Below are 27,691 nucleotides of genomic sequence, written 5' to 3'. Positions count from 1 at the left end.
ACATAGATCAAGTATGGATGTGAAGCATGAAAATTACATGTAATGTGATCTAAATATGTCTATTTTCAACTGGTCATGCCCTATACTTTAGTGAGATCACAATAAACTAGTACAGAGTGAAATTGGAACCTGAGCTCTATATTGCAGTAACAAAATAAAACTTTATTTTATTTCAAAACATCCAAATACAAACTCTCACTAAACCTACATATCATTAAATGATACAACACCCATTCGAGCAGTATGTTTGTGAAGGACCTTGGGTGGTAAACCTTTGATAAGCGGATCTGCAATCATGGAGTTTGTGCCTGTATGTTCAATAGATATTTGACTATTCTTCACTTTTTTTTTAACAATAAGGAACTTAATGTCTATGTTTTGACTTTGACAAGCTTCTGTTATTGTTCGAATATAGTATTGTTGAATCATTGTCACAAAACAACTTCAATAGTCTTTCAATGTTATATAAAATTTGTAGCTTAATGACAAAATTGTGCAATCATATTTCATGATTGGATGCAATGAGTGTCTGCTTAACACTCCTCTAAAAAATAGTTCCTCTAATTAATAGATAAACATATCTCGATGTGGATCTACGACTGTTTTGGCACCCAGCAAAGTCAAAATCAAAATACCCAATGATCTATAACTTATTTGACTTCCTGTATATGAGCATGTAATCTTTTGTTCTTTATAAGTACCGCCTAACCTGTTTCATTGTTTTCCAATGATTCATTCCTAGGTTACTCAGATATTTGCCTAACATCCCAACAATGCATGCTATATCGAGATGTGTACACACTTGAGCATACATACGACAATTTATAGTTGATGCATAGAGAATCTTTTTTATATCCTTAACTTCAAATTGGTGTTTGGGGTACTGAGCGAGATTAAACTTGTCTCCCTTAGCAATAGGGGTATCACCTGGTTTATAATCCTTCATGCCAAATTTGTCAAGAATTCTTTCGACATGGCTCTTTTGTGATAATCCAAGAATACCTCGAGAACAATCTCAATATATTTGAATTCCTAATATAAAAGAGGTGTCACCAAGATCTTTCATTTCAAATTTCTTTATCAGAAATTTCTTGGTTTCATACAATAAGCCTATATAATTACTAGCAAGTAGTATATCATCGACATATAAAACCAAGAAAATGTATTTACCCCCATTGAATTTATAATATATGTATTCATCAACCACATTCATCTCAAAACTAAATGAGATGACAACTTGATGAAATTTATTATACCATTGATCAGAAGTCTGCTTGAGTACATAGATGAATTTCTTTAATTTGCAAACCATTTTCTTTACATCGCCTGAGACAATATTCTAGTAGCACCATATATATTATATCATCAATGTCACCATTAAGGAATGCAGTCTTTACATCCATCTGATGTAATTCTAAATCAAAATAAGCCACAAGTGTCATCATTATTATGAAAGAGACTTTCATAAAAATTGAAGAGAAAGTCTTTATATAGTCAATGTTTACCCTTTTGAGTAAACTCTTTTGCAACAAGACGTGCCTTATATATTTTTATATCACCTTTCAAATCTCTCTTGGTTTTAAATATCCATTTGTAACCAATGGGTTTCACACCTTCAAGTAATGAGACAAGATCTCATACAACATTGTCTTTTATAGATTTAAACTCTCCATGCATGGCATCGATCCACTTTTAAGAATTAGAACTCTGTATAGCTTGATGAAAGTTGATTGGACCATCTTCCTTTAAGCTAGTATCACTCTTATGTTCTTGGAGAAAAATAATATAATCACTTGGAATTACCTTTCTCCTCTCTCTAGTGGATTTCCTCAATAGCATTTGTTCTTGAGTTTTATGAGATATTTCTTGAGGTTGTTGAATGTGTACTTCAGGAGTAAACTCTTGATTTTGGATAAAGAGATCTTGAACATTGTCTTATTCTGAATTTGATTGAGCAATGTCAGAAATTGAAATCTGATCATTGTTAACAACAACTGTAGGAAGAGAAACAGATTCTTCTTCAAAAGCAATGTCTTTTAACTTATCACTGTAAGAGCTGCAGGTAAAAACCTTCACAAGAGATGAACATGTTTTGGGTGGAGTTTTCTTAATTCAGTCCATTGCCCATGTTTTTTGCTTGTTGGGGCTCCACTGGAACCTTTTTGAATCTTCACAGTTATTTTTTATTGCGAAGACCAATGGCCCTCACTTATTACTATAGAAGACAGTTCAAGGAGAGGTTATCTTTTGGAATAAGTAGAAGTGTCCTATCAGATGCTGAAGCCCTTCTTATACACGTTGTGTAGAGATGGATATTCAGGCATTTGATTTCCTTTTGTTATAATAGTGGGAAAGAATAACTTTTCTTGACAATTCTAGAAGGGGTTATTCAAAGTTAAAATCTATATGTATCATAATACGTTTATTCAAACTTAAAATCCATATGTTTGTTTCATCTTTCAGCCCTTGCTTTTATTGTCACTTAAGTATTAAATACAATGTCATAATTCCTCAAATGAATGTGGTTTTGTTTTAGTTCATTCCTTAATTGATAATTGGTGTCATTCTCTTAAATATTGAGCACATTGTCCCAGTTTCTCGTGACTTTGGCTCTATTTTAGGGCATGTTTGGTTGGGTTTCATGAGATTTGGACTCATGCAAATAAGAGAACGAATCTCATTAGGATTAGCTAAATAATAGAATTGGGTTCAAATCTAACAGGGTGATTGAGTATAGGTTGAGAAAGGTTGTCATGATATTGAAGAATCAATTTGGTTTTATGCCTGAAAGATGAACTATGGAAGCTATACATCTTCTTAGACAACTTATTGAGAGATATAGAGAGAGGAACAAAGATTTGCATATGGTTTTTATTGATTTGGAGAAGGCATACGATAGAGTACCTAGGGATGTTCTCTGGTGGACAATGATGAAGAAAGGTGTTTCTCTCAAGTACATTAGTATAATTAAAGATATGTACGAAGGAGTAGTAACCAATGTCTGCACTTGTGAAGGGGTGACAACCAATTTTCCTATAACGGTTGGGTTACATCAAGGATCTGCATTAAGCTTCCTATTTGCTATAGTGATGGATGAGTTTACGAGATCAATTCAAGAAAATTTGTTGTGGTGTATGTTATTTGCTGACAATATTATTTTGATTGATGAGTCTAGAGCTGGGGTTAATGCTAAGTTAGAATTATGAAGACAGACATTGGAAGCAAGAGGTTTTAAGTTGAGTAAGAGTAAGACAAAATATATGGAATGTCGGTTTAGTAAGCAACAAAGTAGTGATGGAAGTGTAGTAAAGCTTGGTGAGCAAGAAATATTGGTGGATGACTATTTCAAATATTTGGGATCTATCATTCAAAAGTATGGAGAAATTGATGGTGATGTAAATCATAGGATAAAGGTTGGGTGGATGAAATGGAAAAGTACAACTGAAGTGTTGTGTTATCGTAGAATGCCATTGCGGTTGAAGAGAAAGTTTTATAGGACAACAATTAGGCCCGCTTTACTATATGGTACGAAATGTTGGGCTGCCAAGAGACATCATATTCAAAAAATGAGTGTAGTTGAGATGCGTATGCTTAGATAGATGTGTGGAAATACAATAAAAGATAAAATTTGAAACAAGAAGATACGTAAGAAGGTAGGTGTTGCATCCATTGAAAATAAGATAAGAGAGAGTCGTTTACGGTGGTTTGGACATATTCGGCGAAGGCCTAATGATGCTCCAGTTAGAAGGATGGAGAAATGGGAAAATATATTAGTTCAAAGAGGTTGGGGTAGGCCTAAAAAGACTTGGATGGAGATGATAGGAAAGGATATGAATGCTTTGAACCTCACCGAGGACATGGCATTAGATAGAAATGATTGGAGGAGAAGGATTCATGTGGAAGACCCAAAATGATTTTATTTTTTGGTTCATATCGCTGACCCCAATTGTTTTGGGATGAAGGCATAGTTGTTGTTGTTGTTGTTGTTGTTGGTTCAAATCCAACAGGGGCCATCCCCATTCGGTATATCAAAAAAAGAAAAAAAAAAAGACCATTGTTGATTGCAGTTACAAATGAGTGCATAATTCCAAAGTGATCTTTTAAGACCATCGACGATTGCAGTTACAAATGAGTGCATAGTTCCATAATCTCTCAAATGTTTTCTTAGGGAATACAAGTAGCATCAAAACATAAAGTTTCACAAACAAAATGTTAGGCGGCATGAAAAACAATGCCTAAGAGAGAGAGAGTCACAATCACTGTTAAAATTCAAAAAATTGCATGTATCAACATAGTTTATTCGCAGGTGTAGCTATTTTTGTTTCGGTTTCCCTTCATGGTAGAGCATGTGGGTATTCTCTGTTCAAACAAACAGAGCCACTACACTTAACAATTGATCAGAAGGCGACATTTAACACTTTTAAATCAATCTAACAGCTGACCCAAGGGGCTTCCCTTCATGACAAGGATTGCACTGCTGGATAATGAATGCCATCTCCACCACTAGATAATGAATGACATCACCAAAGGCTATAGTGAGCACGTGTCTTTGATTTCTCCACCACGAAAATTCACCCATTCCATTTAGTCTGATCTAAAACTTGAATTGCAACATCAACATCCCATCTGATTTTGTTCTGCACCCAGCCCAACAAAGGATAAATATACTTTAAAGGTTGATCATCTAAGCAAATTAGCATCAACCCAATAATGATATGTTCATAGTTGTGTTTAGCCTTACTGTTTTTACCAAATTTAGAACTGATGCATGAGGAAAGATTCAGAACAACAATAGACACTACAGCGTATATAAAGCAACTCAAACAAAAACACAAGACATTAACAACAAATACTACAGTGCATATAAAGCAACTCGACAAAAACACAAGACATTTCCTGTTCCATCATGGCTCAAAATATTCATCATTGGAACAAAAAAGAAAAATGTTGACCCTCATGATATCATTCTTCTGAAAATCAAGAATCTCTCATAGCCTTAACCAGAAAGATAAATGCGAACCTGATGTAACTCATTCATTTTTCTCAACATTAGATATCCCAACTGCAGTTGAATTGTGCAAAGAATAGAGGAATTTTTTGTATGGCAGCAGGCTTAGTTGGTGTCATGTTATGTAAGCAGATACAATCAATCAGCCATGATCATCTAGTGACTAGTAATAAACTGAGAAAAAAAGTAATGACTATAATTGATAGTCCGTCCATAATTACAGCATATATGAACAACCTTATCTACCAAACTGAGGGGCTAAGAACAATAACATCATCGACCATCACTGGTTCAATTCAGTGAAAGCCATGGTGGTGGTGGGTCCCAATACCATCTAATGAACTATTGATTTATAACACTCAATAACAGTCGAGTGATACTATAGAAGTATTATGTTTTTAAAGGTTACTTGAGAAAACAAGGAAAACAATTGAAATTTTTCTAAAAGAACTTCAAACTGAAAATATAGCACACTATCACAATATTATCATGATATTTTCCAAGAAAATCTTAGAATAGATTCTTCTATGTAGACTATACTATTGATAAAGGAAATGTGATAGAAGCAGTAAATGCTATTGTACAAGTGGTATCTGTACAATTACCAGCACACTAGGAGGAACCATGGCAGAAATACAAAATTATAATACTATTTATGATGGAAAGATTGGGGGAATGCAAGAAGGTAGAAGTTGTTTGTCCAACAAAAACCATGCAAGTGCCAGGCACTTGGGACCGCGTGGAGAGAGATGGTGCTCAGATATCTTCCAGCTCATTCTGCACATTTTGATGATGAATTTGCAGATGGAACAACATACAAACAATAAAAAAATAGAATATCATGGCTAAAGTGATTGACAATTGGCAAATAAATTACAACAACAACAACTACGCCTTCATCCCAAAACAATTGAGGTCAGCGATATGAACTAAAAAAGAAAATCATTCTGGGTCTTCCACATGAATCCTTCTCCTCCAATCATTTTTATCCAATGCCATGTCCTTGATGAGGTTCAAAGCATTCATATCCTTTCCTATCATCTCCATCCATGTCTTCCTAGGCCTACCTCGACCTCTTTTAACTAATATATTTTCCCATTTCTCCATCCTTCTAACTAGAGCATCATTAGGCCTTCGCCGAATATGTCCAAACCACCGTAAACGATTCTCTCTCATTGTATTTTCAATGGGTGCAATGCCTACCTTCTTACGTATCTCCTCGTTCTGAATCTTATCTTTTATTGTATTTCCACACATCCATCTAAGCATATGCATCTCAGCTACACTTATTTTTTGAATATGATGTCTTTTGGCAGTCCAACATTTCGTACCATATAGTAAAGCGGGCCTAATAGTCGTCCTATAAAACTTTTCCTTCAACCACAATGGTATTCTAAAATTGCACAATACTCCAGTTGCACTTTTCCTTTTCATCCACCCAACCTTTATCCTATAATTTACATCTCTATCAATTTCTCTATACTTTTAAATGGTAGATCTTAAATATTTGAAACAATCATCCACTGGTATTTCTTGCTCACCAAGCTTCACTATACTCCCATCACTACTTCGTTGCTTACTAAACTGACATTTCATATATTCTGTCTTACTCTTACTCAACTTAAAACCTCTTGCTTCCAATGTCTATCTCCATAATTCTAACTTAGCATTAACCCCAGCTCTAGACTCATCAATCAAAACAATATCATCAGCAAACAACATACACCACGTCATATTTTCTTGAATTGATCTCGTAAGCTCATCCATCACTATAGCAAATAGGAAAGAACTTAAAGCATATCCTTTATGTAACCCAACCGTTATAGGAAAATTGGTTGTTACCCTTCCACAAGTGCGGACATTGGTTACTATTCTTTTATACATATTTTTAATTATACTAATATACTTGAGAGAAACACCTTTCTTCATGATTGTCCACCAGAGAACGTCCCTAGGTACTCTATCGTATGCCTTCTCCAAATCAATAAAAACCATATGCAAATCTTTATTCTTCTCTCTATTTCTCTCAATAAGTTGTCTAAGAAGATGTATAGCTTCCATAGTTAATCTTTCAAGCATAAAACCAAATTGATTCTCTGATATCATGAGAACCTTCCTCAACCTAGACTCAATCACCCTCTCTCAAAGTTTCATAGTATGACTCATGAGTTTTATACCACGATAGTTTGTGCAATCTTGTATATCATCCTTATTTTTATATAGAGGCACCAAAGTACTCTTCCTTCACTCATTAGGCATCTTATTTGTCTGTCAAATCTTGTTAAAAAGATCTGTCAACAATTCTAAACCTTTCTCTCCCAAGCATTTTCAAGCCTCGATAGGTATACCATCTGGGCCAACTGCTCTTCTTGATTTCATTTTCTTCAAAGCCTCTGCAATTTCTTTCTTTTAAATCTTGCGCATGAAGTCACGATTCATCTCATGAAAAGGAATAGAGAAGTTTCTAAGATCCTGAGCATGCCTTTTATTAAAAAGCTTATCAAAATAATCCTTTCATCTCTCCTTAATCTCCTCATCTTTGACTAAAACCCTTTGTGTTTCATCTTTGATACATCTAACCATACCCAGATCCCTCGATTTCTTATCTCTCATCTTTGCAAGCGTATAAATATCCTTATCGCCCTCTTTGGTATCCAACTTGTCATAAACCTCCTTATATACCTTATCCCTCGCGTTTCAAACTACTTTTTTAGCTTCCTTCCTTGCTATCATGTACTTCTCCAAGTTCTCATTATCACGACTCTTACTTAAATTTATATAACACTCTCTTTTAACCTTAATAGCTAATTTGACATCCTTGTTCCACCATGATGTATACTTACCTAGCGGTGCACCGCCTTTAGACTCACCCAATACATCCTTAGCCACCTTTCTCATGCCACCCGCTATCTTATTCCACATTGATTCTGAATTCTCTTCGAGACACCAATCAGCTTCCTTAACTATCTGCTCTACAAACATTCCTTGTTTAGCTCCTTTCAGTGCCCACCACTTAATTCTAGGATTTAGCCTATGTCTATCCCTTTTGCGGCATTGTCTAATTCTAAGATCTAAAATTAAAACTCTATGTTGTGTAGCTACACTTTCTCCCGGTATAACCTTACAATCGATGCAACAACCCCTATCTCTCTTTCTAAGTAGAAAAAAAATCTATCTGACTCATATTAACCCCACTTTTAAATGTTACTAGGTGAGACTCCCTCTTCCTAAACCAAGTGTTTGCTAAGATCATATCATAGGACAAATCAAAATCTAAAATCCTTTCTCGACTTTCGTTTCTTTCTTCTATACCATAGCCTCCATGGATACTATCAAATCCATCCCTACTAATGCCTACATGTCCATTAAGGTCACCGCTGATGAAAATCTTTTCTTCATAAGATATCCCTTGTACTACTCCATCTAAATCTTCCCAAAATTGATGTTTAATGGAATCATCTAAACCTACTTGAGATGCATAAATACTAATAATATTAATGATATTCGTACCTAATACTAATTTAATAAGTAAAATCCTATCACTCTTCCTACGGACCTCAACTACATTATCTATAAACTCACAACTCATAACAATCCCTACTCCATTCCTATTCTTATTTATTCTTGTATACCAAATCTTATATCTCCAAGGTTCTATCACTTTTGTTTTCTCACTTACCCATTTGGTCTCTTGTAGACATAAAATATCAATTTTTCTCTTACACATAACATCTACTAACTCTACCAACTTACTAGTTAAAGACCCTATGTTCCAAGTGGTTAACCTAATTTTATGGTCTTAGACTAACTTCTTTACCCCCACCTGTCCAACAAAGTGAGGGAACCCTTGCCTATTTGACACCACACTCGGGCGCCGGTGTGACGCGTCGCTTCTGGGTGATGACTTAGCAACCCTTGCCCATTTATCACTGCCTCCGGGCCTATAGAGTACAAAGTGTCGCTCAGTAGGGAACGCCCCAACGAAATTCTCATATTGGTTCATATTCATAGGGTATGACTAAGTTTTTATGTTGGTTGTCACTGGCCTACCGCAACCCTCCTCCTTTATCCGGGCTTGGGACCGGCAATGTATAACTAAACAGTTATATACAGGCGGAGTTACCATTGGCAAATAAATTAACATAGTAAAATTTACTGGAGAAAGAGGAAGCATGAGTTGCCAAAGTAAAATTTACGACGTGGAATTTGTAGTCACTTGAGTACATTCATGTGTGTTTTTGAAAGTTTCGCTACACTCCTATAGAAGTGGTCATGTTCCCATTATGGTGTTAAAGGTATACATTGTGGCTTAAATGCACGCAAAGTGAGTCATGATGCAGACTATTATTGCTTCAAATTTTCTGATATAGTTACTCATTCTTTCTCCTAAAACTGTATAAATTTTCTGATCTCAGAATATCTTTTTGTGAAATTAACCTTTCCCATTTCAGGGAAAAACTATTAAGTCATTTCAAATAAGAAAAAGTTTGGAAGCTATCAAAAAATATGTTGCAATGTTAAGATAATTGTATAGTCATGATTTGGTTTGCAGAAATAATTTGAAATCTGGAAAGTGCTTGCTAAAAATGGTTGTTAAATTCTATGCTGTGAATCAGTGACCACATTTTTCTTTTTTACCAATAGCTTAAATTATACCATAATCTTCAATTTTATTGGCGTTCCAATTGTTTATGCATCTTCTTGCTGACAAAAATGTCTGAGATCATCCTTTTCTTGTAGGTGCTGTTAGAGGGTGATTCTCTATTGGGCCTGGTCTTGGAATTTATTTGAGGGATGATTCTCTGTTTGAGGAGTGCAGGGATGCAGGATGAGAAACTGGAGCCCTCTGATTAGATGTACAAAATACAGAAAGATCAGAAGGAAGCTGGAGCAGAGATATCTAAGGTCTCAGTCGATGGATTTCCACATATTGCAGGGATGCAAGATGAGAAACTCAGCAGTTTAGTTGTCAGCCCTCTGTTTTAGATCTACAAAAACAGAAGAGAAAAAAAAAAGAACATGAAAAAAGAAATAGATCTGCAAAAAACAAAACAGATAGAAACTAGAGAGGGAGAGAGAACCTCAGGTGCTGCCGCGCTACCGAGCACCTCCTGCTGGAACAAGCACCTCCTGCTGGAACGAGGGAGAGGGAAAGGAGGGAAACATGTATCAAAAAAAAATCTATGCAAAAGCAAACCCCTGAAATCTGGGTTGTTGGATCTAAGTCTGACCGTTGGATCTATTTCAAATTCAAGTAGTGAACTTTTAAGCAGCTCTCTCTCTCTCTCTCTCTCTCTCTCTCTCTCTCTCTCTCTCTCTCTCTCTCTCTCTCTCTCTCAAGAAGCACTTTTATAAATCTTCAGTGATGAATTAGTAGTCACTGTGAAGCCTCCATCCACAACAAGGTTATGCCCGCTTGTGAATTTAGAATCATCGGTTGCCAAATAAAGCACAGCCTCAGCAACGTCCGCTGTCTTGCAGGTCACGTTCGATAAAGCGGAGAATCGCTTAGTAAAGCTCAACAAACGGCTGACCACTCACACCAGCTCTGCAGTGGAGTTTCAACGAAATAAGGTGAGATGCAATTCACTCTTATCAGAAACTGCCCCAGCTCTGCAGCCAAATTCCTTGCCAATCTCACCGTTGCATGTTTTGAAGTAGTACAAGCATAATCAGTTACACCCCCAATCAGTGAGACCCCACTTGCTGTCAAAATTATGCTGCCTTTCATTTCCAGAATCATCACTCTTGCTGCATATTTGGCAGCCAAAAACATTCCAGTTACATTGACGTTCTCTAAAAAGGTAGATTTCTCGTACCCGACTATCCCGTATATTGGTTCCTGATTTTTTTTTGTTTTGTTCTTGTCAATCGACCAAAATCTTATTTAATGTTCATTTTCTTATCATAATTGAGTTAAAATCTAAGTCATGTCTTATTTTAAACATTGTCAAAAAGAATTTTGAAGTCAAAAGAATAGAATTTAAAATACGTCAAATGTTAGGTTAGTTAAATTTTTTATATGTTGTGACTGAATTTTTTCAAAGTCATAAGGTTTGGTTAGTTATTTTTAAAATTGTGACGAATTTTAATTTTTTTAAAACTCAAAAGACGTTAGGTGAGTTATCTTTTAAAAATTGTGACGGTTGGACATTGAACAATGAAAGTTTTCATTAAAAAGACTTTTATAAAAGATTTTTGAAAAAGAAGATAGCAAGTTATACATGTTGGATTGGATTTGGTCAACATTTAACTGTTATATATATATATATATATATATATATATATATATATATATATATATATATATATATATATATATATATATATATATATATATATATATATATATTTATTGGAAAAGATGTTGAGTTAGACTTAGTCAAATGCAGCCTTGATTTTGAAAATGACTTGGTCAAGATGCAATCATTGCATAATTTTCAAAACAACGATCGAACTTGTATGGTTATTATGAGTTGTAACTTGGTCAAAATAAAATCCTTGAGAATTTTTAAAATGACAATTGAACCTTATTTAAAAAAAAAATTTAATTTGTGTAAAAACATGTGATTTAAATTTTTGTGCTATTTTTTTTTTAAATGTCACAACTCTTGATGAATTGACTCGAATGGTGACCTTCCTAGTCTTTAAATAGACATTGTGTTTCTTAGATCCATATATATAAATACAAGTAAAAAAAAATCATGTTCTATTTCTCACTTGTATGCTGATAAACTTGATGTGCTGCTCTCTCTTACTTTGAATTTTTTTTGAATTTGTGAGATACTATTCCCATTGAGTACTTAGATTCCAAGGCTTATAGGAGTTGAGTTGAAGTATTCAACTTCAACAACAGTTTGTAAAGGTTTCTCTAGCTAAAAAAAACAATATGTTTGATTTTTTTAAGGCAAATTTATTTACTTTGACAAGGGTGTTCATCAAAGGGTGTCTTGGCTTGATCTTCCGCCAGGTTAAGCAAGATTAATTTAGTGAAAATCTTCAGCGGGTTGCTTAAGGATTGGATGTAGGTCTGGGTTAGACCAAACCAGGATATATCGTGTGTTACGTGTGGTTTATTTTTATTTATAATTTTTTTATTTTGTGATTATCCTTGAAGAACACTATTCACCCTCCTCTAGTGTTCGTTTCCTATCGATCTACAGATTTTCATTTGGTACAGAGCTAGGTTATGCTAGAAGTGATCTAACCATCAAACTAGCAATCATTGCAACTTTTGGATCTTCGCAATTCGTTGAAGGACACTCCACCACCATACCACCCTTCTTTGATGGCAGAAACTATGAGAAATATAAGAACATAATAACAATATATCTTCAAACTATTAATTTCTGAATGAGAAATTGGTAAGAAAAGTGTTGAGGTCTTTAACTTCTGAATGAGAAAAGAAAACTATGGTTATAGAGGAAGCAAAAAATCTTAGCACGCTCACTTTAAAATAACTAATAGGCAACCTTATGGCCTATGAAGTTCAGTTGAAAGAGAAAAGAGAAGAAAAATCTCCAAAGAAAAAGACTATTGCATTCAAGGCTACATCAGATGATGAAGAACCTGAAGACAGTGTTGTGGAATTGGCACTCATCATGAGAAAGTTTAGAAATTTTATGAAAAAAAAATTCTTAAAAAATAAAAAGAATGATCAAGGAGAGGAGTAACTTTGCTTCAATTGTAAGAAGCCAAGAAACATAAAGAGGGATTGTTCATTGTTGAAGAAAAGATACAACAAGGAGCAAACCTACAAGAACAAGAAGAAGAAGGCTCTCCAAGCCACATGGGATGATAGTGACTCATCCTCTGATGAAGATTCTTTCGACTACAAACATCGACATGGTACCAAATTTCAATTCAAAAGATTTTAATTTTGACAAATTGTTTGAAGCTTTTACTAAATTATTTGGAGATTCTTGAAAAATGATTTAAAAAAATATGGCTTTGAAAAATTATTTTTCAAAACTCAATGATGAAAACATTGTTTTGAGAAGAGAGAATCAATCTTTGAGAAATGAAATATCGGATCTAAAGATGAACATTGAGACTTTAGAAAATGATATATCTAATCTCAAAGTTAAGACAAATGACCTTTTGAATATAGTTTTCAAGTTCACAAATGATAAACATAACTTCAAAAGACGAAAAATAAAAATGGTATTGGTTATAACAATTTTAACTAAAGTTATTCAAAAAATTATTTTGTAAAAGTATATTAAAAAAAACAATATTATTTTGTTCCTATAACTTATCCTCAAAATAGAAATCATTTTTCTCTCAAAATAAGAAACTAAATTCTAAATGAGTTTGGGTTCCTAAAGCTAACTCCAAAGGACCCAACTTTGTTTGGGTACCAAAACGTTCACTTGCCTCTTATGCTGTAGGTAAATAAGAAGGAGAACAAGTGAATTTTGGACAACGAGTGCTCAAAGCATATGACGGGAAGAACCAAATTTTTGGCACCTTAAAAAGAAAAAGAGTTGTCACCTTTGGAGACAACAAAAAAGGAAAATTTGTTGGTGTAACACCCCAAATATTTAACTTGAAAATTTTGGAATAAAAAATTTTTAAGTTAAATATAGCGGAAAAACTTTATTAAATCCTTAGTCAAATTATTTGGGCGGGTTACAAGTAATAACATAGACTCCAGGCATTAAGTAAAATAAACTCTTGCATTGATATACCACAAGTTTTAAATTACAACTTAATGAATTGTTACAAGTCAGAATTCCTCAGGACATCCGAAGAAGATATGGTCACATAGCACTGTCCGCAGCGACGACCGCAATTGCTCGCCATACTGTTTCCTGAAAATATTAAATCAGGAGGAGTCAGACTACCACGTTTGAGTAAGAAGCATAATATCCATATGAGTGTGCACAGTGTCATGTGTACAAGTATATGTGCAACAAGTTTAGATAGAACTAATAACCATTTAACAATTGATAAATGTACAGGTCACTAAAGTCAAGCATTTTATGATATATTCCATCAACATCAAAACATGATCCATCATATGCATAAACCATATTCATTTAAGTAGTAACTTTTAAACTAATGTGGATGCACACCTGACTTAACTAAAGCATTTCATGTAAAGTGTGCATAAAGCACAAATATCACCATTAAACACATTGTTCATAAGTTATCACAGTTTCCATGTAAAGGAAAACCAATTTGAATCATGCTCTACAGGACTTACTCCAACAATTTCAACATCAAGCAGTATGCAACTACTTGAAGATTTTTCTTAATGCACTAACTTTATGTTTCATCTTGTTAATTACCCTGTGGGTACGCGCAGGCATTCGACATCGTAGCGGACCGAGACAACATGGGGGTTTATTATTTTATAACCCGTATGACTAGCCGTACGGATATCCAAAGGGGACGGGTCACGACCGAGAGAGTACTCCCCAATGGCTAGAACTAGAATTAGGATGCACCCTATACTTCTGCAGAAGACTTGGATCTACCACCTAGGACGAATTGGTAGTCTTGGCCCCCTAACTCCGAGGACTGGGGACCGGGTGAGATGCCTCGCTCTCACAAAAATAAGAATGTCCCACGGAGTTTGTACCATCTACCCTCTCCAAGGTAGACCATGGGTCCAGTAACATACACCGTCTTTCTGGTGTACCCAGAGCCCTGAGAAACCAGTAACATATACCGTTGTCAGGTATACCCAGTATCCCGGGAAACCAGTAACATATACCATTTCAGGTATACCCAGAATCCCATATATTATTTTATATGTGCATGATTTTCATTCTTTCTTTGTTTGGATCCAGTAACATACACTGTCTGTCAGGTGTACCTGGAACTTTGGAGAAAATCTAGTAACATATACCCTCTTTCAGGTATACCTAGAATCCCAAATAGAAATTGGTAACAAATACCGTCTTTCAGGTATACCAGAGTCTAGAATTTTCCTTTATGTCACCATGTATTAATTTAGCCTTTGTTTTTAGTGCTAGGGTATACATATCGTACCCCACTGGTTACGCTGCAACATAACATTATTCAACTTTATCAGTTCTTAAGTGCTTATATGGCACTACGAGAACGCAAGCTCGATTTTGAGCTCTTACATGATCATGACATGACAAGTGCCCCTTTATTAGGCAATTATGTGGAGAACAAGCATACATCAATCGGCACAAAACATGTCATAATATTTACAAGCGATCGTGACTCAATTATATGCAATTCACTTAGCATTATATGTACCCGTTTGGCACCACAAAGATTTGTCTTGCGCAGTTTCAATTTGTTTTATCGTGCCTTCGTAATATTTCTCAATTTTGCAATTATAACAAACATGTGTGTTTACCAACAAGCCACATACAAAACCATAGGCAATATGACTACATCATTATTATCTCGTTCAATCCTCAATACGTACATTCTCAATACGTACAACCATGTCCCAGTGTGTGTGTGTCCACGGTGATAGCAACACACATTTGAATTCCCATATTAATTCAGGTTGTCGAATAAATGAGGATACGTTAAGAATTGAGGTCTTTCAAATTCAAGCATTTATGATCTAAAGATTTCACAAGACCTCCGTCGCTCAAAGAGAGAAGATTCAAGGGATACATTCATTTGTGCTCCTCTGTGTTACGGCATACGTTACAGGACTAAAGAAAATTTGTTTGCATTTGCATGCCACAATGTGTTTATCATTCTAAGTATAGTAAAAGAAATCACAACACACATGGCTTACTTTCGTTGGTGAGCATTATGGTTTTCCCATGTGATTCATGGGATATGCTTACATGTTTCTCACCTGTCACAATAAAGATGCTAAGACAAACTCTTGCTCATGTAATCATCTAAAGATGACATAAAAAAAAGGAGATGTGCTACTTCAACAGGGAAAACTAATCGGTTTATGATAGAGTCTGAGTATCACGATTTCACATCAGGGTGTTCATATCCAGTAGCAAAACATAATGGTAGATTATCATGCAACTTGCAGTCATTTGCATGATAATGAACCTTAACACTAAGTCTGAGTTGCTGAAATTCAGATTGCAAACTGTCAGTCAAGGGTGCATCTCATTTAGAATGGTAGATAACATTAATGCTAAGTCTGAGTTCATTAGAACTCAAACTTCAACTGTTAGTGAAGGTTTGCATCACATTTGTATTGAAATTTAACGTTAATATGAAGTTTGAGTGCGCTGAAACTCAGATTTAAAACTGTCCAACTATATATATATATATTTAAGATGGTTGTAATCGTTCCTTTCTCATATCACACATTTGGGTATTAAATGCCATAAAAGATTTGATAAGAACATTCAGCATTTAGACGGCCTATGCATCCAGAAATTATTTTTTTTTCTACATGTTGTCGAGAAGAGAAATCCAAGCATCTCTCAACGACTTTGGATATCTGATTAAAAATGGCAAAAATGTCAAACTAGCATTACACTTCTGTGTATTTATTTATTTTATTTTTTTTCCACGTTATGATACGTATTCATTAACACGAACTTGCTACTTGTGGATTTTCTATGGTCCCTTCAATTAGCTTAGATCGATTCCCCATGACATGAGTTCTAATTGCCATATATGCAATTTTGTTATTCACACACTAAAGGCCAACTAGATCTCACATCTGCCATGGCTGAGACACACGTCATGGTTGAAACTCACAGTAGGATATATGTATTTTGTACATATATACATATAGTACCCTAGATACGTGTGCTCCATGTCACAACAAAACATGTGAATGGGTTTTGCACATAGATTAAAAAGATGAATTGACTTGATAAGGAGTCATCTTTGTTATTTAAAAATCAGCTATTAACTAAGACATGTTTAAATACCAACTCTTTACACATGGTCATTCCATATGAGTAGCGTTTTATCAAACACAGGTCTGCAAATTGTCAATCATGCAAGCTTATTTCGTGTAAAGTCTACTATTATGTAGACTTCCCAATTAGCCATCATGCATCTACTGATCTGATAGATGGACGAACATAATTTTAGCATTTCCTAAAATCTGGTAGATAAGCATTGCTGTAAAAATAACAAAACTGATTGTAGACACATGAATAGGTATATCGTTGTATGCACAGAAAATATCCAGATTCGTGTGAATATTGTGAATATGCCGACCTTTGCCTAATGTCAGCTGCACATGAACTTTCGTTTCTTTGAGAGCACATTCACATAGCTAATTGCATATTTAGATGTACACCCTCTGCATTTATCAAGTCACAAGACCACACAAAATGTTGTCTCATGATCACACCGACATACATTTATTTCACATAAACAATGTAACATTCCAGCATTTTAAATTACTATTTTATTGTTCAACAACATCCATATGTGCAGAAAATACATATATGATTCCTCCAGGTGTTGGATCGATCAAGTGATCAGACCTATACCTTATATAAAAAAATCATAAAGCATATAAATATATGTGATTCAATTAAGTGTTGGATCGATCCCTAGATCATCTCAAGGTGGTATGATATATATATATATATATATATATATATATATATATATATATATATATATATATACATATATATATATACATATATATATATATATATTGTTTGGACTACTTCAGCCCTAAGCATGGCTACCACAAGGTGATTCATGCCATACTTGTTCCATGGCACCGGCACATGCATAAAAATACAATGCCCTTACAATAAAAACTTTCAGCAACCACTGATTTAACGACCTAACGTCCAATAACATGATGGTTGAAATAAAACTTCTAGACATTCAAGCAACAATAAAATTTCGGACTTTAGAAAAACCATGGCTGCATAACCTCATACTTTACTATTTTTTTATTATAAGCAGACTGGATACGTGTACTCCATGGCGCTGTGCATATACATAAAGAGAATATGCTCTTACCTCGTTGAAGATACGAATCCAAAGGTGAACTCGCTTCTCCTTCTTGCGTGCGTCTAATGGCCTCATATAAGTTCTTCGCGGGAGGTAATGGAGGTGAGGCTAGAATGAACTGGATAACCTCGGTTGGGTAAAAGGGGAAAACATGAAGGATGAAGGATGAAGGTCACACGGCTGGGCTGTGAGAGCATAGGCGTGGGAGAGGAAAGAAGAGGAGTTTTCAATGCTCCTTGGTTTTTGTAAAGTCTCTTAAAAAAAATGTCCTTCAATACTGATTTCATTTTTTTTTCTTGCTTTTATTGCAGCCCTCCCAAAACGGCTGCCCATTAATACCTATTCTTGAAACTCCCTTCCATTTTGAAAAAAATGGAAGGGAGGCTTCCCCATGCTGGACGGTTGGGTTTCCCCTTTGGGAAAACCGCCCAGCCCCCTTTCTTTAAAAAAAATGTGTTTTTCTATTAAAGCCATTTTAATGAGTTTCTTTTTTTTTTTAAACAAATGGTTCTCAAAAAGCTCTAACACCTAGGGGATTTGAACTATAGACCTCCCCCCTAAGGGTAATACGCCCCACCGATGCACTATTGCATGTTTTGTTGCAATTTCTTGCAATGTTATTTCATTTATCCTTTATTAACGTTTCTGACGAGTTTTACCAAAATGACAATTTTTTTGTCAAAACTTTTGGCACACAAGGAGATTTGAACAGAGTTCTCCTTCCTGAGAGTACTTCATCTTGACCAATACACCAACTCCTCTTTAGTTGCTCACTCTTGCAACTAAAATTCTCTTATATACGTATTGATTCTCGATGAATCTCAAATATGAGTTGGATAATAATTATATTTTAAATCTTATGAACTTTCTAACTAAATTTCTGGATCTTAATTATGGTTCGACCCTATTTGGATCCCTTTAGATCCAATTGGATTCTAATTGGGTTTCGGATCCATCCAGGATCCGAATTCATCCATCGTACCTGAATCCAAATACTGGATCCAGTTGATCCAGTTTGAATTTTAAGATCCATTTGCATCGACTCTATATCATTTTATCGTATTTATTTCAAAGGATTTTATCCTTTATTTAGTTTGATAATTATCGAAATTTTACTGGTTTTACATCCTTCCCCCACTAAAAAGAATTTCGTCCGCGAAATTCGTTGAAAAGATCAATCAAATGGATTGGAGTATCTAACTATGTGTGTTGTATTAGATGACACTTCAAAACCAATTGAAGTATAAACCTTGCATCTTGTGTTAGGGTCCTATTTAATGTAGTGAAATTCCCTATTTGAAGCCCCTAATGACATAGCCTTCATTACTAGAAAGTGATGTATATATACATATAACCTCCATATATCAATTGGGTCAACTATGATTCAGTATTCAATGTGTATTGAAACTTGAGTTGTTAGACCCTATGTCCTGGATCAAATTCAATTAAGATCGGGTATAACATTCTAGATTAAACCAATTCAAGTATTAAACTTAAAGTCGTTTCATTGAATCCTTTCATCAAAATATTCTTCTTGGTTCCCAAAGAACCTACATAATAACATCGTTAAGTCTAATAGTGTCCCTAGCAATATATCTAGGTTCAAAAAAAAATTTATGTAATACTTCAGTTTTTTTTACCAACTAGAAAACAAAATTAAACACTTACAGAGCTTTTGCAGGGTCGCTGGAATGCCATGAACCATATATTCTTGTCCTCCTCTGATACCATAGTTGTAACGCCCCAAATATTTAACTTGAAAATTTTGGAATAAATTTTTTTTTCTAAAAACAACGGAAAAACTTTATTAAATCCTTAGTCAAATTATTTGGGCGGGTTACAAGTAATAGCATAGACTCCAGGCATTAAGTAAAATAAACTCTTGCATTGATATACCACAAGTTTTAAATTACAACTTAATGAATTGTTACAAGTCAGAATTCCTCAGGACATCCGAAGAAGATATGGTCACATAGCACTGTCCGCAGCGACGACCGCAATTGCTCGCCATACTGTTTCCTGAAAATATTAAATCAGGAGGAGTGAGACTACCACGTCTGATTAAGAAGCATAATATCCATATGAGTGTGCACAGTGTCATGTGTACAAGTATATGTGCAACAAGTTTAGATAGAACTAATAACCATTTAACAATTGATAAATGTACAGGTCACTAAAGTCAAGCATTTTATGATATATTCCATCAACATCAAAACACGATCCATCATATGCATAAACCATATTCATTTAAGTAATAACTTTTAAACTAATGTGGATGCACACCTGACTTAACTAAAGCATTTCATGTAAAGTGTGCATAAAGCACAAATATCACCATTCAACACATTGTTCATAAGTTATCACAGTTTCCATGTAAAGGAAAACCAATTTGAATCATGCTCTACAGGACTAACTCCAACAATTTCAACATCAAGCAGTATGCAACTACTTGAAGATTTTTCTTAATGCACTAACTTTATGTTTCATCTTGTTAATTACCCTGTGGGTACGCGCAGGCATTCGACATCGTAGCGGACTGAGACAACACGGGGGTTTATTATTTTATAACCCGTATGACTAGCCGTACGGATATCCAAAGGGGACGGTTCACGACCGAGAGCGTACTCCCCAATGGCTAGAAGTAGAATTAGGATGCACCCTGTACTTCTGCAAAAGACTTGGATCTACCACCTAGAACGAATTGGTAGTCCTGGCCCCCTAACTCCGAGGAATGGGGACCGGGTGAGATGCCTCGCTCTCACAAAAATAAGAATGTCCCACGGAGTTTGTACCATCTACCCTCTCCAAGGTAGACCATGGGTCCAGTAACATACACCGTCTTTCAGGTGTACCCAGAGCCCTGGGAAACCAGTAACATATACCGTTGTCAGGTATACCCAGTATCCCGGGAAACCAGTAACATATACCATTTCAGGTATACCCAGAATCCCATATATTATTTTATATGTGCATGATTTTCATTCTTTCTTTGTTTGGATCCAGTAACATACACCGTCTGTCAGGTGTACCTGGAACTTTGGAGAAAATCTAGTAGCATATACCCTCTTTCAGGTATACCTAGAATCCCAAATAGAAACTGGTAACAAATATCGTCTTTCAGGTATACCAGAGTCTAGAATTTTCCTTTATGTTACCATGTATTAATTTAGCCTTTGTTTTTAGTGCTAGGGTATACATATCGTACCCCACTGGTTACGCCGCAACATAACATTATTCAACTTTATCAGTTCTTAAGTGCTCGTATGGCACTACGAGACCGCAAGCTCGATTTTGAGCTCTTACATGATCATGACATGACAAGTGCCCCTTTATTAGGCAATTATGTGGAGAACAAGCATACATCAATCGGCACAAAACATGTCATAATATTTACAAGCCATCGTGACTCAATTATATGTAATTCACTTAGCATTATATGTACCCGTTTGGCACCACAAAGATTTGTCCTGCGCAGTTTCAATTTGTTTTATCGTGCCTTCGTAATATTTCTCAATTTTGCAATTATAACAAACATGTGTGTTTACCAACAAGCCACATACAAAACCATAGGCAATATGACTACATCATTATTATCTCGTTCAATCCTCAATACGTACATTCTCAATACGTACAACCATGTCCCAGTGTGTGTGTGTCCACGGTGATAGCAACACACATTTGAATTCCCATATTAATTCAGGTAGTCGAATAAATGAGGATATGGTAAGAATTGAGGTCTTTCAAATTCAAGCATTTATGATCTAAAGATTTCACAAGACCTCCGTCGCTCAAAGAGAGAAGATTCAAGGGATACATTCATTTGTGCTCCCCTGTGTTACGGCATACGTTACAGGACTAAAGAAAATCTGTTTGCATTTGGATGCCACAATGTGTTTATCATTCTAAGTATAGTAAAAGAAATCACAACACACATGGCTTACTTTCGTTGGTGAGCATTATGGTTTTCCCATGTGATTCATGGGATATGCTTACATGTTTCTCACCTGTCACAATAAAGATGCTAAGACAAACTCTTGCTCATGTAATCATCTAAAGATGACATAAAAAAAAGGAGATGTGCTACTTCAACAGGGAAAACTAATCGGTTTATGATAGAGTCTGAGTATAACGATTTCACATCAGGGTGTTCATATCCAGTAGCAAAACATAATGGTAGATTATCATGCAACTTGCAGTCATTTGCATGATAATGAACCTTAACACTAAGTCTGAGTTGCTGAAATTCAGATTGCAAACTGTCAGTCAAGGGTGCATCTCATTTAAAATGGTAGATAACATTAATGCTAAGTCTGAGTTCATTAGAACTCAAGCTTCAACTGTTAGTGAAGGTTTGCATCACATTTGTATTGAAATTTAACGTTAATATGAAGTTTGAGTGCGCTGAAACTCAGATTTAAAACTGTCCAACTATATATATATATATATATTTATATATATTTAAGATGGTTGTAATCGTTCCTTTCTCATATCACACATTTGGGTATTAAATGCCATAAAAGATTTGACAAGAACATTCAGCATTTAGACGGCCTATGCATCCAGAATTTATTTTTTTTCTACATGTTGTCGAGAAGAGAAATCCAAGCATCTCTCAACGACTTTGGATATCTGATTAAAAATGGCAAAAATGTCAAACCAGCATTACACCTCTGTGTATTTATTTATTTTATTTTTTTTCCACGTTATGATACGTATCCATTAACACGAACTTGCTACTTGTGGATTTTCTATGGTCCCTTCAATTAGCTTAGATCGATTCCCCATGACATGAGTTCTAATTGCCATATATGCAATTTTGTTATTCACACACTAAAGGCCAACTAGATCTCACATCTGCCATGGCTGAGACACACGTCATGGTTGAAACTCACGGTAGGATATATGTATTTTGTACATATATACATATAGTACCCTAGATACGTGTGCTCCATGTCACAACAAAACATGTGAATGGGTTTTGCACATAGATTAAAAAGATGAATTGACTTGATAAGGAGTTATCTTTGTTATTTAAAAATCAGCTATTAACTAAGACATGTTTAAATACCAACTCTTTACACATGGTCATTCCATATGAGTAGCGTTTTATCAAACACAGGTCTGCAAATTGTCAATCATGCAAGCTTATTTCGTGTAAAGTCTACTATTATGTAGACTTCCCAATTAGCCATCATGCATCTACTGATCCGATAGATGGACAAACATAATTTTAGCATTTCCTAAAATCTGGTAGATAAGCATTGGTGTAAAAATAACAAAACTGATTGTAGACACATGAATAGGTATATCGTTGTATGCACAAAAAATATCCAGATTCGTGTGAATATTGTGAATATGCCGACCTTTGCCTAATGTTAGCTGCACATGAACTTTCGTTTCTTTGAGAGCACATTCACATAGCTAATTGCATATTTAGATGTACACCCTCTGCATTTATCAAGTCACAAGCCCACACAAAATGTTGTCTCATGATCACACCGACATACATTTATTTCACATATACAATGTAACATTCCAGCATTTTAAGTTACTATTTTATTGTTCAACAACATACATATGTGCAGAAAATACATATATGATTCCTCCAGGTGTTGGACCGATCAAGTGATCAGACCTATACCTTATATAAAAAAATCATAAAGCATATAAATATATGTGATTCAATTAAGTGCTGGATCGATCCCTAGATCATCTCAAGGTGGTATGATATATATATATATATATATATATATATATATATATATATATATATATATATATATATATATATATATATATTTTCTTTTTGGACTACTTCAGCCCTAAGCATGGCACAAGGTGATCCATGCCATACTTGTTCCATGGCACCGGCACATGCATAAAAATACAATGCCCTTACAATAAAAACTTTCAGCAACCACTGATTTAACGACCTAACGTCCAATAACATGATGGTTGAAATAAAACTTCTAGACATTCAAGCAACAATAAAATTTCGGACTTTAGAAAAACCATGGCTGCATAACCTCATACTTTACTATTTTTTTTTTTTAAGCAGACTGGATACGTGTACTCCATGGCGTTGTGCATATACATAAAGAGAATATGCTCTTACCTCGTTGAAGATACGAATCCGAAGGTGAACTCGCTTCTCCTTCTTGCGTGCGTCTAATGGCCTCATATAAGTTCTTCGCGGGAGGTAATGGAGGTGAGGCTAGAATGAACTCGATAACCTCGGTTGGGTAAAAGGGGAAAACATGAAGGATGAAGGATGAAGGTCACACGGCTGGGCTGTGAGAGCATAGGCGTGGGAGAGGAAAGAAGAGGAGTTTTCAATGCTCCTTGGTTTTTGTAAAGTCTCTTAAAAAAATGTCCTTCAATACTGATTTCATTTTTTTTTCTTGCTTTTATTGCAGCCCTCCCAAAACGGCTGCCCATTAATACCTATTCTTGAAACTCCCTTCCATTTTGAAAAAAATGGAAGGGAGGCTTCCCCATGCTGGACGGTTGGGTTTCCCCTTTGGGAAAACCGCCCAGCCCCCTTTCTTTAAAAAAAATGTGTTTTTCTATTAAAGCCATTTTAATGAGTTTCTTTTTTTTTTTAAACAAATGGTTCTCAAAAAGCTCTAACACCTAGGGGATTTGAACTATAGACCTCCCCCCTAAGGGTAATACGCCCCACCGATGCACTATTGCATGTTTTGTTGCAATTTCTTGCAATGTTATTTCATTTATCCTTTATTAACGTTTCTGACGAGTTTTACCAAAATGACAATTTTTTTGTCAAAACTTTTGGCACACAAGGAGATTTGAACAGAGTTCTCCTTCCTGAGAGTACTTCATCTTGACCAATACACCAACTCCTCTTTAGTTGCTCACTCTTGCAACTAAAATTCTCTTATTTACGTATTGATTCTCGATGAATCTCAAATATGAGTTGGATAATAATTATATTTTAAATCTTATGAACTTTCTAACTAAATTTCTGGATCTTAATTATGGTTCGACCCTATTTGGATCCCTTTAGATCCAATTGGATTCTAATTGGGTTTCGGATCCATCCAGGATCCGAATTCATCCATCGTACCCGAATCCAAATACTGGATCCAGTTGATCCAGTTTGAATTTTAAGATCCATTTGGATCGATTCTATATCATTTTATCGTATTTATTTTAAAGGATTTTATCCTTTATTTAGTTTGATAATTATCAAAATTTTACGGGTTTTACAGTTGGTATTGGACATATTGGTAATCCTACCTTTCGAAGTATGCCTCTTTAACCTATTTTTCTCCATGCTCAACTCTTCAATAATATCAATAATAGAGGAAAGTTTTTCTCTATATAGGAGAGCCGATTTGATGGATTCAAATTTTAGTCTCAAACCATTTATAAATTTATAGAAATATTTTGCATCAAGTTGTTTTTGGCAGAGCTCGATATCTTCGGGGCAATACCACTTGGACATTTAAAGAAGACATAATCTTAGCATGCTCTATTCTCCATTCTTTTTGTTTTTTCTCATATGTGACTAATGCTTTAGTCTTCTCATCACCCGTGAGATACATTTCTTTCTTATTTTCTACCTTGGTGAGAATTAGTTTCGGATCCAAATCGAAATCTTTCACTAGTCCTCACAATCCCTTTTCCTAAATATTGTGCTTCATTATAAAACCCCACATTACATAATTTATATCATTGAGTTTCATGGTTAACCTTTTTATTGTCATCCATTCTTATAAAGAATGAGAGAAGGAAAAGAATAAAGAGAAGATGATATACAAAATGAGATGAGAAATAAATGAATGTAGTAGAGAAACAAGAGCACAATCATGATTCCCCAAACTTTGAGTAGAATCAACTAGTACTCAAGCCAACGAACCGCTATTTTCCCTAAATGTGTGAGCACACAAACACTTGAATCACCAATGACCAAGAAACTTATTCTTGCTCCTACAAGCACGGAAAATGAGATAATAAATCTCCAAAGGTCCAAGAGCTGCAAGGCTCTGATACCATGTAACAAAACAAGTGCCTTCAATTAAGAACACAAAAGTTCATGAAAGATCTAAGTGAGCAAGCACAATAAGTGTTCACTAGGGGCATACACAAAAAGGCTCAAGAATATAAAATAAATATTTTATTCAATCCACAAAATGCAAGAAACATTAGATACAATGTGAACAAAACCACCCCTATTTATATATGAATGGGAGCTAAAGAGAGAGAGACTCAAATAGAGTCATTGGAGCTAGTCTAGTTCAAAAGGAACTAGGTAAAAATAATATAAAAGAATATATATATATATATATATATATATATATATATATATATACACACACACACTTTTATGAGGTGTTGCCATCGTCGCCTCGCCATCCTCGTTGAATGTGACATCGCCAGAGGGAGGGGGAGAGAAGGAGAGGAGGGAGACGAGAAAGGGGAAAGGGGGCTGGGGTTGTGCCTTGGGTGTATCGTCGCCAGAAGAATGTGGTGTCATCATCGTCCGGTGCATCATTGATGGAGGGAAGGGGAGAAAGGGAGAGGAGAGAGACTGGAGAGGAGGAAGACGAGAAGGGGAAAGGGAGCAGGGAGAGACCGTGAAGCTTTTGGCTTTTTATATTTAAACACCCTATGCGCTGACCGTTGGATATTATTTAGATCCAACGGCCAGCGCTATTCTGTTTTGATTGTGCTGCTATGCATTCTTCTATCTCTATATATATACTCTCTCTATATATAGAGAGATAGAAAAAGAGAGTGACTACAAAGGTTTGGATATACAAACGCCTCAGAGTGACCATGTCACAAGTTGTTTTGATCTGATCAGTCCTCATAGATAGATCCATCATGTTCAAAACATTATTAATCAGCATTTGAATTTTGTTTTTTCATCCAAACATATGATTGGTTGAGCCAAGAAAGTATTTGCACATTATAGGCTGCTGAAATTTTAAGTTTTATGAGAACCAGCCTCCGTCTCATAATCAAATAATTTAAGAGCCGATTCCTATCAAGAAAAGCATATTAATCATATCAATAAAGTTTTTTTTTTTTTTTTTGGGGGGGGGGGGGGGGGAGGGGTTGGCGGTAGGGGTGGCAATCGGGTCGGGTTGGCGTGTCAGCATACCTCAACCCGAACCCAACCCGTTTAATAAACAGGTAACCCGACACGACCCGCCAACCCATTTAATAAATGGGTTGGGTCGGGTAAACGGGTTTTCAGGTTGGTGGGTCGGGTTGGCGGGTTGACGGATCGGGTTGGCAGGTTGGCGGGTCGGGTTGGCGGGTTGACCCACCTGCCTAACCCGTTTATTAAACGGGTCAGCCGGGTTGGCGGGTTGGCATACCCCCAACCCGAACCCAACCTGTTTAATAAACGGGTTACGCGGGTCGACCCGTTTATTAAACGGGTTGGCTTAAGCCCAACCCGAACCCGCCTAAGGGGCGGGTTGGCGGGTCGTGTCAGAAATTGCCACCCCTAGTTGGCGGGGAGGTTGGCAAGCTGGGGTTAGGCACACCCTTTAGTTTCACGAACAACAACCAAACAATGAAAAAACAAAAGTATTTGTATATATATATATATATATATATATATATATATATATATATATATATATATATATATATATATATATATATATATATAGAGAGAGAGAGAGAGAGAGAGAGAGAGAGAGAGAGAGAGACGCTCAAATCATTTGTCAAGTTTCAACTTTGATTGGCACCCCAGAACCATGTAATGTTATAATTATGTGGACAATATTCCAATGCCCTAAA

The sequence above is a fragment of the Nuphar pumila genome, chromosome 14 (assembly GCF_984573655.1).
Source record: "Nuphar pumila chromosome 14, dmNupPumi1.hap1.1, whole genome shotgun sequence".
NCBI classification, from domain to species: domain Eukaryota; kingdom Viridiplantae; phylum Streptophyta; class Magnoliopsida; order Nymphaeales; family Nymphaeaceae; genus Nuphar; species Nuphar pumila.
The sequence above is the reverse complement of the archived record's forward strand: the minus strand, read 5'-3'. Positions refer to the sequence as shown.